The sequence below is a fragment of the Manacus candei genome, unplaced genomic scaffold (genome assembly GCF_025592945.1).
Source record: "Manacus candei isolate 608988 ecotype Guabito, Panama unplaced genomic scaffold, ASM2559294v1 h1tg000046l, whole genome shotgun sequence".
Lineage (NCBI taxonomy): Eukaryota > Metazoa > Chordata > Aves > Passeriformes > Pipridae > Manacus > Manacus candei.
Window position 1 is genome coordinate 3,858,660 of NW_026138094.1, and position 13,600 is coordinate 3,872,259.

Sequence of the window (13,600 nt, forward strand, 5' to 3'; positions counted from 1 at the left end):
TCAGGTAGAAGGGGGGTGGAGTGGGCTGGGCTAAAAATTACACCTTTCTAAACAATGCAAGCAGTGTATTCTAGTTACATGTCTGAGCACCAGACCCTCATAGATTCCAATTTTTAAAAATTATTTTAACAAATCCAGCCCTTTATTCTTATAAAGAAAATTGAATCATCTTAAAAACATGATTTCAGTATTTAAATAGAATAGTTAGGTCACTGCTGATCTTCTGTTCAGACCCCAGTAAATAAAGCTGTAGAGCAGCAGCTCTCTCCATTCAGAGGTAGCTTTGGGGATGCAGACTGTCCCCTTTAAAAAAAGCAAGAACCAGGCAGAACCACAGCCTTGCTTAGCCTTTACACTATGAATCAACAGCAAGGGGTCTGTGGGTATTGGAAGGGGACAGGGAAGAAGATGAGACTCAAGTGCAGTCTCCCTCTACAAAATGCCACACGAAAGTTTGTGTTCACAACACCAAGACAGTAGAGGAAAACAAACCAAACCCAGACAGTCTTTTTCTGCAGCAAAACCACTTTGTATTACTGCCAAAATAGTCACTACTCTGTACAGACAGCAACATCTTTTTTTGATGTGCAAAATGCTTCACAGGAATTAATTAATCACACATAACAAAAATATGTAAACAATTCACTTTGCAGTCACAGAAACTGAGGCTAAGAAAGGTCCTCTTACTTTCAGGAACACAAGGAATCAATAAAAGTATTCATATGCACAGATTTATTAAGCATGGTATTTTACTAGTCTTAAGGTTGCCTGGGAATAAGGTTTATCTTGACATAACTGTACTTGCCCTCAGTGCATGTCTCTTGGGTGAAACCTTTGCTACTTTCCTTTAAACAAGGTGTATACTCCAGAGAGCTTCATTAATTTACTATAACAGTGGCATTATACTGACAATCATCTCAGATGACCTAATTCAGAAGAACTTAATTTAGAACAATTATCTGCTCCTTTACATTCTTCTTAAATTCTCCTCGTAATCTTAAATACTGACACTTTAAATGTGCATTATTGGTGAGCCTTTCAAGGTAAGGTGGTACATCTTAATACTGCACAAGCTACATGGATGGCCTGCCTGCAGACCCTGGCAGAGGTGGAGGCCACAACAATGGAGTAGTCCTGCCTTCTCTTTTGGATAATTACTCTTTGTTCCAGGAATTCCTTAGATTTTCACCAGTAGACCTTTGTCCTACTGTATTAGCCCCTCCAACATTCCCACAAAAGCATGGAGTGTTATCAGCAGTGTCTACTTTTGGCTAGAAAGCTATTCTTATTTTTCACCAAAATGATTTGGAAAGTTCACTATATCTGCTTATTTATCTAGTGATATTTCCTTATGGATCCTGCTATTAATGTATCTGACCACCACTAAACATGTTGCATTATCTACTTATAGGAAGTGTTATAAATACAACTAACCACTAAATTGTTTTTTCAACCCCCAATCTAAGGATCCTACAAGCTGCTTATGTTTTAGCCCACAAGACCTACCACTGTCCTGAAGAGCTTGCATGTATATTCATTAGGTATAAGGTAGAATCCAACCTAAATTTTTAGCAGTTATACTGCTCATTATACTGGTCATTCATAGCTGTAACATACCTGTTCTTTCAGCATACAACTTGAGTTTAAGGATGACAGATTCAAGCAGCACAGGTTTAAAACTGATTTTCACTCACTGTGATTTAGAATAGAGTCCAAAACAGAAATCACATATAGAACTTTGTGCATTAGTGAATGAACTCAGTTACTTGCAATTAAACTACTTAGTATTATATAGAAGCATATGGTCTTCAGGAGAGCTGAGAAGAAAATGTAAATTCCCAGCACGCTAGGATGAGTAATTATTCCTGAAAGAAAAGTCATCTTCACTGCTCCCCCACTGCTATGACCACTATGGGAAAAAAGAGGACTTTTTTGCAGTAAAAGACAGGGGTTTTTTCCAATTACTGTTGAAGACAGACAGGAGTTGAAAAAAACCTCTCACTATTTTGCAATAATTTCCATAATTACTTTTTTTATTTACACCATTCTCCACACCTTTGTGTGTATCTGTAATATTTATGTTTTTCTCTAAGAAATTTTGTTGCACCAACTGTGAGGCTAAAGTCGTCATTCAGTTATTTATGAATTACTAATGAAATTGTTGAAGACAATTTTACAAAAGTGAAAATGATATTTGAAGCAATTGTTTTTAAAGGACAATGGTCTTGACTAGAACTAAAACCAAAGGAAGAGATGTGCTAAAGATAGCAGATTAATACTTAGATGTAAAAAGCTACTGAACAGATTCTAAAGGTAAAATGTGCTCCATTGGGAGCTGTCCACAGACAGCTTAGCATAGGGTAATTGAGGGTACTAATGCACACAAGAATAAAGGCTGCAAATGACTTGGAACACAGTTTCAATGCTGTCTGACTAAATGTACTAACCTTTTTCTCTTTAATGTTTCTAGTTGCTTCCTCAACTTTTTCAATTAAAAAGTGTATAAAGAAGGTGGCAGTAGTGACTTTTCCCCCCTTTTCAGCTGACTATATGATGTGTGCTGTCCTACATAAACTTATTTTTAGTCAATACTCTTACTTCAAAAACTGCTAAAATTGAGATGATTCCACCTAAGAGTTCATTCCTGTTTAAATGGAGACTACAAAAGGAATGGAAAATGTGGGAAGGGAAAAATTATTTGCTGACAACATGGGGATTATTGTATTACTAACTTGTTACCAGACATATTAGCTTCTCAGTTAGGCTATTACCTGCATGCTATTATGTCAGATTACCACAAATAAACAAGAGTTATACAGTATAGAATATATAGAGAGTACAGAATAATCAGAACCTATCTAGTGCCTTTTAAAAGATAGAAAGCATCAATATACAATTGACAAAATCTCAGTTCTATCCTTAATTTCATCTGTGTTTTAATAAGGAGAGTTTTTCAGACATTACACACTGAGAAGATAAATGATTTAATTTACATGGAAGCATAACACATATGTAGAGAATATGCTTGCAGTATACTGAGCATATTCAAAATTTCTTTTAATAATAACATTTCAAACTTTTCAGCAACCTAAACTGGTATTGATAATAATTCCATCAGAAAATGTAATTAAAAAAAACCAAAACAACTCAATTTTCTTTCAGCTGTAGATTTTTAATCCTCTAACTGTACTGGCCTGAGCCTTAGAACAGGCAACACACTGCCCTGAATTAGATCCCTCTTGGACAGAGTTTGCCATGAGGTCTGTGACCATGTGTACACTACACCACTCTACAGCTTTGATTTTTTTTGTTTCCTTGGGGGTTTGGGGAGGTTTTTTTAAAAGTATTTACAGAAATTCCTGGTGATATATTTAGATTAAGAGAACAATTTGATATGGGCATAATGGTACTTGTAGCCCTCTAGATTCCATCCCATGTGTTTTCTAAATTCTAGTAAACTAATAATTACAGGACATTTTTAGAACATAAAATTATGAAACAGGCAGCTTTTATAAAGAGGCCTTTCATTTGATAAATGGTAGCAATTACTGAACTTGAAAAATGCCACAAGCACAAACCACTACAAGTACTGCTGACAACAACATACACCAGGATGAGTAGGCACACACAGATAAAAGCCACGCTTGTTAAACATGTGAAAGGACTGTCATTGATGAGGATGGGAGATATTAAACACAATTTTAAATTTGTTGCAAAACTTTATAAGGAAAAAAATCTCTGCCTTCTTTGCTAAAATATAGTGAGTAATACTTAGATTTACACCTGAAAGTAAGATCCTCTGCTTTGGAGCTGTCAACTGAAGTGAACGACACAAGTGAGAAAAACAAAACCTGCATAAGAACTTTCTTGGGTGCCAAAGAATTTTTGTATTGGTCTGAAAAGTCAGAAGCTGTTATACTACATTCTTCCTAGATTTTCACAACACTACAGTTAAAAGAAAACTTGGAATTTTCAGTCCTCCTTGATGCTTTAATGAATTGTGAGATATTCTGAGCTATCAGTCTTCTCCTCCTGAGTAACACTCTGGAATCCCAGTACTTCACCTGAGATTTCCTAAGTGTTTTCACAGCAATATATAGTCATTATGATAATGTTGTGCTGACATCACTACAGCACCAAGCAAATAGATAGTGACAGAAGACCTTTATACAACTCTCCAAGTTGTGTGCATTCCACCTAAAGAAACCTCATATATATTGTATCATGGCTTCTTTCTGTAGGAAAGGTCTTTGAGATGACAGTCAACCATAATTTCTATCCTATTACCCTTTACAAAAATAATTTGTGACGAACAAAACATGTTTTAACCTTAAATTCTACTTTTGACTCTTAGTGCTCTTAGACTTAACAGCATTCTCTCATTGCTTTCCTCAGTATGTTGATTTAGATTGTAAGAATTACCACTGATTTTTAGAACATTCAAATGTATCAAGTAACCTGCCATTTTCAATTGTCAAATCATAGCTGTGTATTACACCAAATAAAGGCAACTATTTTATATAATCACCAACAGCTTCAATCAGAAAACAAGCATTGTATCACCTTCTCTGTGAAAAATAACTACAACTTTATGGACAGAGTTTATTTCTACTTCAGAAAGCAATCATTGTTACTCCAGTGAATGTTTTTCAGGCATAAGAGTTCCTGCCAACCAAGAGTTAACACCAGTATTAAGATGCTGGAATTGATATTAACTCTTTTTGGATCAACACGTTATTAAAAAAAAAAAAATCATCTTTCTTAAAGCTGGGCTGCATTCAAATTTGAAATGCAACAGAATGCTGTGAGATATTTCAGGACTAATGAACAATCAAATAAGCATTACCTAAGTGGGTTTAATACATTCTACTGGACATTATGTGTCCTTAGTTTAAGGGCATGTAGCATTATGTTCTATTTCACTTATTACATATAATCAGTAGTCAGTAGAATGAAAATATTCTTAATAAGACAAAAAATGCAAAAAAGAGCCACGTGACTAAAGAAAGTTAAGGGTTAATGAATACAGTCAGATTTTTATATCTGCATAATTCTTCCTCTTAAAGCAAAATGAACCCTCAATCTCACAGTAAGAAATTAGTTTCAGCTACTATTACTTGGCCTCTGAAATTGCAGAAGGCAAAATGCTGATGTTATCTTCTTGAACCTAAAAGGATGGACAAAAAAGTATGAAATATCTCTGGTGGTTTTTCAGGTTGGGCTTGGGGGAGGTACATGGAGAGGGTATTCTAAGACACAGATTTAGCTGTGGAACAGAATCAAGCCTGTAGTCTAAGCAAGCTGCCTCTTCAAAAGAAAGCTGCAGGGTGTTCATCTTGAAGATTAGTCAAGACCCAGAAATACATAAGCATCCATAAAGCTCAATTTATTACTAATCCTGTCACAAGTTAGGAAAAAAGTACTGACATATATAAGAAAAACATACTATATTTTCACTGTGTATTCGTATAACTAATTTATTTATCTTTTTATACCAATTAAAATGTTCCAATTCATTGAGAAATCAAACACCACGCTGTCTTACTCAACTTACATTGTGAAGTTGGTACCTTACAAAATTACCCCCCCACTTTTTAATGAAGTGTTAATTCCAGAAGCCCAGACAGTTTCACCAACATTATAGCATTAGAAAGCAAATCAGTTACAAATCAATGCATTGCATTAGCAAGAACAGTGGGAGGTACATTCAGAATGAAAATACGAAAAGGAAACAAAGGAAGCCAAAAACTGTATGTAGACTAGACACAAAAATAAAAAAAGCATACATACCTGGATTAAATTCTTCTTAAAAATAAAATACAAATTACATACCACCATCTTTATATTATTTTCCATTTATGCAGAAACACTGTACACAAATCCATTACTATTCTGCTGTTCTTCCTCCAGCCTTAGAAACGGTACGATACAACATGAGGCTGCTGCTCAGTGCTCGCACTCAAGTGCAGTCAGGCATGCTGCTAGTCCGCAACGGTGTCTGCCCGAAATTCCACGGTATTCCCTAGGCACCGTTAAGTGGGGGGGTTTATCCTCCCCCTCCCATTCCCCCCCCCTCCTACAACTTGTGCTAACAGCTGAGAGTAATCATGGTGTTAGCTACTAATTCATTCCGCCGCTCAGTTTTATTTCTCCTCTATAATAGCAGGGCAGGAGTCAGTGTCCTGCTCCCGTTCAAAACCAACATCAACACGGGAGAACAGTAATCATCCTGGTGTTTTATGTGCTGGGAACTTCACCCACTGCTGTTTTCTCCTGTCACTGCTTCCGAATGCAGCATTCCCTGCAATAGGCACAGCCCTCCTGCGTGGAAAGGCAGCCCCTGTGCTCCACGGATCCAGGCAAATGGGCTGACTGAGGAAGCTCGCTCCCAGAGGCAGCACATGCAGTGCGCCGTGAGAGCTGGCAGGTGCACCAGTGGCCGCAAGGATAACAGTGGGAGATGGTATCTCTTGCTTGGCAGGGCCATGTTTCAGCCTAACCTTTTATTTATCAGTCTGACATGACCCAGGGAAACAACTGTATAGCTGTTCTTTCAGCAGTGCTTTCATCAAGAGCTGGTCATTTTTGCTAATGAATCTGCTAAATAGCTTCTTAACTACCGTCATTCCAGGATGATTTAAGGGTGCTCCAGATAATAGGAAACATATCACTCAGCTTCCATAAAAAGTACTTTGCATGTTCCCAATTAATACCTAGACAATAGGACTCAGTCATTTGTTTACTGCAACTCAAATAGCAGAGTGGATTATTATTGTGCATGCAGTGAGTAAATTATCCTGTGCAGAACACATTGGGCGTTTTTCACAAATGTTAACAGGTTTAGCAGTGTGTTTAAGGCCTTGGATGTATTGATATTCAAAACTAACACCTGAAGAACATGAAGAACTACAAAAATGCATCCAGAATGATCCTATATAAAACCATTCTACAAAGTGTACACATAGCCCAAGTGTAAATCTTTCACAAAACATGTGTACAGGCATAAAACCATGGGTATGTTATTATCCTCTTTAATCTTGGGAGACAGACTGACTGAAATGCCATAACAAATATTAAATTATGTACGTTTCCTGTATAAAAATAAAACCCCCCAAACTTTGGACATTCTGGTAATAGCTGACACATTTGTAACAGAGAAGCTTGTAATTCAGTTACTTAAAAAACGTATTAAGGATACTTTGAGTAAAAGGCAGCACTTAAGAGTGTTTAATGATTTCTAGTAATAGTTAAAAGTTATTGGTTGTAGTTTTCACTTTGTCCAGTCCTTGTATTATTGTTAGCAATGTCATCTTGGATGCAATGCTTTACATACAACTTATCAATTGAAAAGTTCTCTTACATACAGTTGTAAAATTAATATTTTGGATTTTTTGTATATCATTGTAAAAATAATTATGTACCGTTATATTTATTATGTCCTGTTGAAATGAATGTAACCCAGAAATACTCCATTAATTAGATTTATAGTTAAGAGCCAGATGAATGGATGTTTTGTTCTTCAAATCTTATTGTAGTTAGTAGCCTGCAGCAATTACTTAATATTCTGTCTAAACTGAAACCAACTGATTTTTCATATCTGCCATGTTGCATGCCAACAAAATATATAACAAAACTTTTATTGCACAAGATTGTACAAAACTTCTATTGCACAATAGGAAATATTCCACTGGTATCAATACTCAGTGATACAGTCATAACTACATGAGATGTAGCAATAATCCCTCTCAAAATCAACAACACCACTCACATAAGGATTAAAACTGGTCTTGAGACTACAGACAATAAAACCCATAAATATTGGGACTGTTTTGCAAAAATATAATGTGTTTTCATTTAATAAAAAAATGTGTTCACAAAAAAAGGTAATTCATAACACCTAATATCATCTTCAAGGAAGTTCTTAAGTATTGATGCTGTTTATACTAATCTATTACATCACCACATGTTGAATGTTTCATATGGAAGCTACTTATTTATTAGCCCAGCACAAGCAGGACATTTTGGCCTCCCACTTGCATCGTCTAATTGATATTTCAGAAGGAAATATAAACCCAGACATCAATCCAAAAACCTCCAGAATCAATCGTGACTTATCTTCCCTGGAATTCTACGTAGAACTTGGCAAGGCAGAAAAATGCTGACTTCACTTATAACGAGACCAACCAACCAAGAATCAAGTTTCATATATAAATACATCCTAATTACTTACTTACAACTGATGTCATAACAAAGTTGTCTTATACCTCTGTTCAGCCCACCCTCACACAGATAGGATGTTAGGAACTTCCTATAGTAAGTCTCTGAGCAGTATTAATTGTGTCCAGTAGCTAACATTCTCACAGTTCTGGAAGCCAATACTTGTAAGTCAATGACTGGAAGGAAACTCCAGTGAACCTAGAGGAGGTATCCATGCCAGCCTTTGATAAACTAACAGAGGAGCAGTTTGCATGTGTGGGCCACAAGTGTTTTTGTGGTTACTTGCCAGTATTCTGACACTTCGATGAAGCTGACCTTAGAAAACCATAGCTTTAAGTATTCCCACTGATTTACTGTATTTCCCAAACATAATGCTAAAGATGTAATTCCCACATGTAGAAGGAACAGGAGAAATACGCGTATTTACAGGTGAATATATACACAATGTACAGAGTTGCAATTTGTTACACAATTCTAGCTAATCTCTGCGGTTTAATGGACAAAAAAGTGAAACCCCACCCAAACCAAACACCATCACCACCCACCCCAAACCATATCCCAAACAAAAACCCCAAACCCCAAAGGGCAGCTGCAAGCCTTCATCCAGAAAAGAGTTATTCTATGTGCCTTTTTCCAGGATTACATGATTATGACTTTCAGAGATGATTCTTTGAATTCTTAGAAATAAAAGCCCATCCTCTGAAAATATTTCAGTAATTTATATCACTGTTTTTGCATAATAAACCTGACATGAAATAACATGTGACTATTTTAGATATTATTTGACAATTTCTATTGTTTAATACCTATATTGAAATGCTGACAACGGTAAACTGACAGAACAACTTTGAAGTAATTTATATTTTGTGATGGATTTCATGATGGAAAGTCGGAAAAGCTGTCACAGAGTTAAGCTCTCTCCCACATGACACCTCCCCAGCCTGCCTAAGGGATGGTTATTTCTTCCCTTTTATCTAAGAAAGGACCGCGTCAATTCTTAAACCTAATCAATGAATTTAAGAGAACTGTAATGCTGCAGTTAAACCACGCTGCTGTGGCCGGAGCCGGCCGGGATGAGGCCGGGAAGGGCCGTTTCCCGAGGGATGCGCCGCTCCCCGCGCGCCCTCTGCCGGCCTCATCCCGGGGAAACATCCCACACCCACAGCCCTTCCCATGGAATACATCCTCTCCCCTCCACTTTTGTAATTTTTTTTTTTTTTTTTGGAAGCGCACACACAGAGTTTAAACTATATTTTCCTTTTTTTTTTTTCTCTATGCAATTATTATTTTACTTACTGTAAAGCTCAGCGTTTTCACTAAAAAGATAGGGGCTATGTTTTGGATGTATGCTGAAAACAGCACTGATAACACAGGGGGTTTTGGTTATGCTGAACAGTGTTTACACAGAGCCAAGGCCTTTTCTGCTTCTCACTCCACCAGCAAGAAGGCTGGGGGTGCACAGGAAGCTGGAAGGGGACACAGCTGGGACAGCTGATCCCAAATTACCAAGGGGATATTCCATATCGCATGACATTATACTGAGCATATAAAGCTGGAGGAAGAAAGAGGAAGAGGGGGGATGTTTGGAGTGTCACTCTTACCCTCCAATTCTGTCCCCCATCCCACTCGGGGACGAGCAAGTGAGAAGCTGTGTGGGGCTTAGTTGCTGTGTGGGCTTAAATCACAATAGGGTAAACTCATTGGAACAAAAGTGACCTAGAGAGGAAGAATTACAGCATCTCCCTTCCACAAAACCTGCAGTCATATACTTAAATTCAAGTGCATATTTAACAGTGCTACTAACTACAGTAATTAAGAGCTGTTTCAAGATTTGTCAAGAGTGGCAGCAGCACAGAAAGGTATAGCAATAAAGAGCACACCAACAAACTTGAAAAGAAAAAAATTATTTGGTAGTGAATTAAAACATCAATCTGAAAACGGTTAAAGAGGGTAGATGGCAAGAAAGATCCATAATGATGATGTAGACAGATGCTGCAAGGATTCTAGAAAATTAGTGCTTTCAACGATTGTACCCACAGTGCTGGGATTGCCAGAGCCAAGAGTTACATCTTTTATCATAAATCTGGAAGCCAAGTAATTTGCTCTCCTGGATCTCTTTTTCCCAAGGCCTCTCACTCCAGCTACTGCTCCGATTCCATCACTATCATTCATTGGCTTTTCAGTGTATGACCTGTCATTGTCTTTGCTGGGATTCTGAGTTCCTCAGTGCTCCATTTGTGGTTGCTCTCAGCTCTCTGTCCTATCCCAGATTTCCCACTGATATGACTGCAGGTTATCCCGGTATTCCTCACCATAGGACTTCTTTCCCTTTCCTGCATCCTGAGAGGTACTCTGCCAATTCTTATAATTAACAACCTCTAACATAACGGATTCTTGCCCTCATAATCCTAATTGTTTATCTTCACTGCATTCCAAATGGCAGCTTTTGCCTCCACAGAATGGTGTCCTTAAAGGACAGCCCAGTTGATTCACAGTAACTGGCTTATTTGTCCTGGTTTTTGTGAAACACAGATTATAACTTGTAAACTTTCTCCTATGGGAAACCTGTTGAGTTTCAGTCTTCAAAAGTATTCTCCTTTTAAAAGCATTGCCTCAAATGCTCACAAAACTCTCTATAATTCAATTACAAATACGCACCAGGACCTCTATAATTCTATAGCACATTTAATTAGCCTCAGGTTACTAATAAAACCAGTAAAAAATCATTTAACAGAAGTCAAAAGACAACCTGCAAAATGCTCTAACATGGTTACTCAAAACAGGAGGAAGAATGTTACAATGATCCCTTTTTGAACTATGAAGCAAAGGAAAGAACTGAAGTTTCATTGTGGAAGAGAGCATGTTATATTCCTGTTTATTGATATTCTATTATGACAGTCAAGAGCAAAAGCTTAGGTTTCTTACCCTCTGTTGTGAATCATTGTATCTCACTTTTTGAAGAGAAAAGCAGAGTGATAATTCTTTTTCTGACCTTGCCTAACAGAATCCTCAAATAATGGTGCAGCAGCTCAAAGGTTTCTCCCAGGGTCTATAATTCTTAATACCTTCAATTAACTGAAGAAAGGAATTTTCAATTTTCACAGCAATTTAAGAGGTGAAGGCAGGGAATAAATTATAGAATATCTAAACTCACAATACCATAGGAACGTCTAAGTTAAAATAAGTCTTCAAATAAGTTAACTGTAGCTTTATTCAGATAGAAGACCTCTCCATTTTCTTTTATTCACAATTGTATCAATTTATAAAACATTTTCTCCCCAAGAAACTTTCAGAGGAAGTAATTCCAGAAGGAAAAAAAATTAATCAAGTATGTTAGTGTGTTTACCTCGAATGATAGGAAATAAAAGAAACAAAAACAATTTGGTCAAAATTGATGGAAGTGTGATTTGATCTTTTTACATGGAATCTATCCTACATGAAAGTCATAAGACATGGAAGACAAGGTGGTGGAATAAATTTCAACATAAAACACATTCCAATTATAATTAATCTGAGCTGGATAATTTCAGGGCAGCATAAAACTGCTGTTGTATGGAAGAAATTGCAAGTTATATTTATTGCTTTTTGTGACTTTCCTCCATGCCTCAGATATGGGAGCTGTTCTCCTGAACCACAGCTGAATTTCTAACCCATTATCTCTACTTAAAGCTGTGCATTCCAGGCTGGAATCAGGGTGAAGTCGTGCACGATTTTTGAAGCCATGAAGGAAGATGAATTCATCTCCCATAATCTCTTTGAGGAAAGAATTGATGTTATTTGCAATCATTGTACTCCTTGTTGTGGGTTCACTGGTCATGAGTAAGATTCACATTAAGGGCAGAAGTTCAAGAGTGTATTTCCTTTTGCCAAAGTAAATTTTCTAAGCACAACTTTTTTAAAGCCTCAAAAGCAACTATGGAGTGATCTTAGAACTGTCAGTCCAATTGCCCCACATCAACCTTTTTACCTTCATGTAAACTCAGGCAGTTCAGACAGAAGGTAGTCAAGATTATTTCTATTACAGAAGTAGGACTCCTTGATCTAGCCAATCAATAATTTTCTTCATGTAAAAACTGTGATTCATAAAGCAAAGACATCCCAGAAATTCCTTGAATCACCGGGTATTTTCATTCTCCTCATGCACCAATTAACCTTGTCAAAATATCTTCAAGCTGGCAAACCTGCACGGATCCTAAATTCATTTAATTGAAAAGAAATTTCACCTCAACATTTCTTTGTTTTCAAATTGTCAGTTTGTCAATTTTTTGTTTAAATATTTCATCTTTGAAATAAATTCACAAGACTAAGAAAAGCAGCTTGTTTGCAGTCATTTAGCTCAATCAATATGCTGATTGTCACTTGAACACAACTTTTTAATTGCATCAGGATACAAAATATCTATTATTCATACTCCAAGAAAAGGAAATAATTGTTTATTTCCACTTCAAGACACACTTGCATACAAAACATTTCTTGGAATGGAGGGTTAAAAAATTGTTCAACTGAAAGATTGATTGAAAAAAAAAAAAGACAATTTCTTTGGGCCTACTGGAATATTTGAAAGGGAAGTTTTGTGTTAATCTCATAGCCCCATGGCTCCTAAAATAAGATTGATTTCTGCTTACCCAGCCCTAAATTCCCATTGCTGTCACTGTGCAATACCTTCCTCAGTATTAGTCTATCAAGTTTTGTTTCTGAATAAGACAGTAAATCAATAGTGCTGACAAAATCAGGCACCTGATAACTTCTCTATTAGTGAGCTTTCTCATCCTGAGCTTCACCACTGCGACCATCACGTAATTCACCACAAATCACAAAGAGCAGTACTAGAGCAATCCTCAATGAATATTTAATTCTACATAATATTTTTTTTAATATTGAAACACACCAATATTTTTTGAATTAATGGCACAGTTTGTGGTCTATGGATGTATTATGCTCATTTTGCAAAGCTAGGAATAAGGCATCTAGAGAATATTTGTTGAGGCAAATCTGTACCACTGTCACTGTTGACCACCAGGTTATAAAACTGGTTAATATAGTGCCACTATTTCACTGTCTTTTGTCTCCAATACTCACAATTGTCAATAGTTGGGGAATCATAGAAGGGGGAACTTACAAGTGTAGCCTCCCACTTAATGTCAACCTCAGGAATCAATTAGTATGCTTTGTATTTTATAAAAAGCATATCCATCTCAGAGATGTGACATTTATTTACTTGAATATATTTCAGCAGCAAAACAGTCTCTACTCCACTTAGGATTAGTAGAGACAGATATAATCAAAGTGACAGACACAACTGAGGTAGGAGGGAGGAAAGGGGAAAATCCACTTGATTTGACTCATGGCTGACATGGAGTTCAAAGAAAAAACCCTTCAAGTG

At 36.7% G+C, this 13,600-nt stretch overlaps 1 protein-coding gene across 6 annotated transcripts in view; it reads right to left on the minus strand.

Moving 5' to 3' along the window:
* UNC13C (unc-13 homolog C) overlaps nucleotides 1-13,600 on the minus strand; it is a 176,185-nt gene that overhangs the window by 135,594 nt on the left and 26,991 nt on the right. For 4 of the 6 annotated variants that reach the window (XM_051797188.1, XM_051797185.1, XM_051797186.1 and 1 more), the window contains exon 1: nucleotides 5,791-6,366. The exons of 1 other annotated variant lie outside the window; for it this stretch is intronic. The gene's annotated coding sequence lies outside the window, so the exon portion shown is untranslated. Of the gene's footprint in view, nucleotides 1-5,790; nucleotides 6,367-13,600 lie in introns of those variants that run through there. One more of the 6 variants, XM_051797187.1, reaches the window with a different exon arrangement.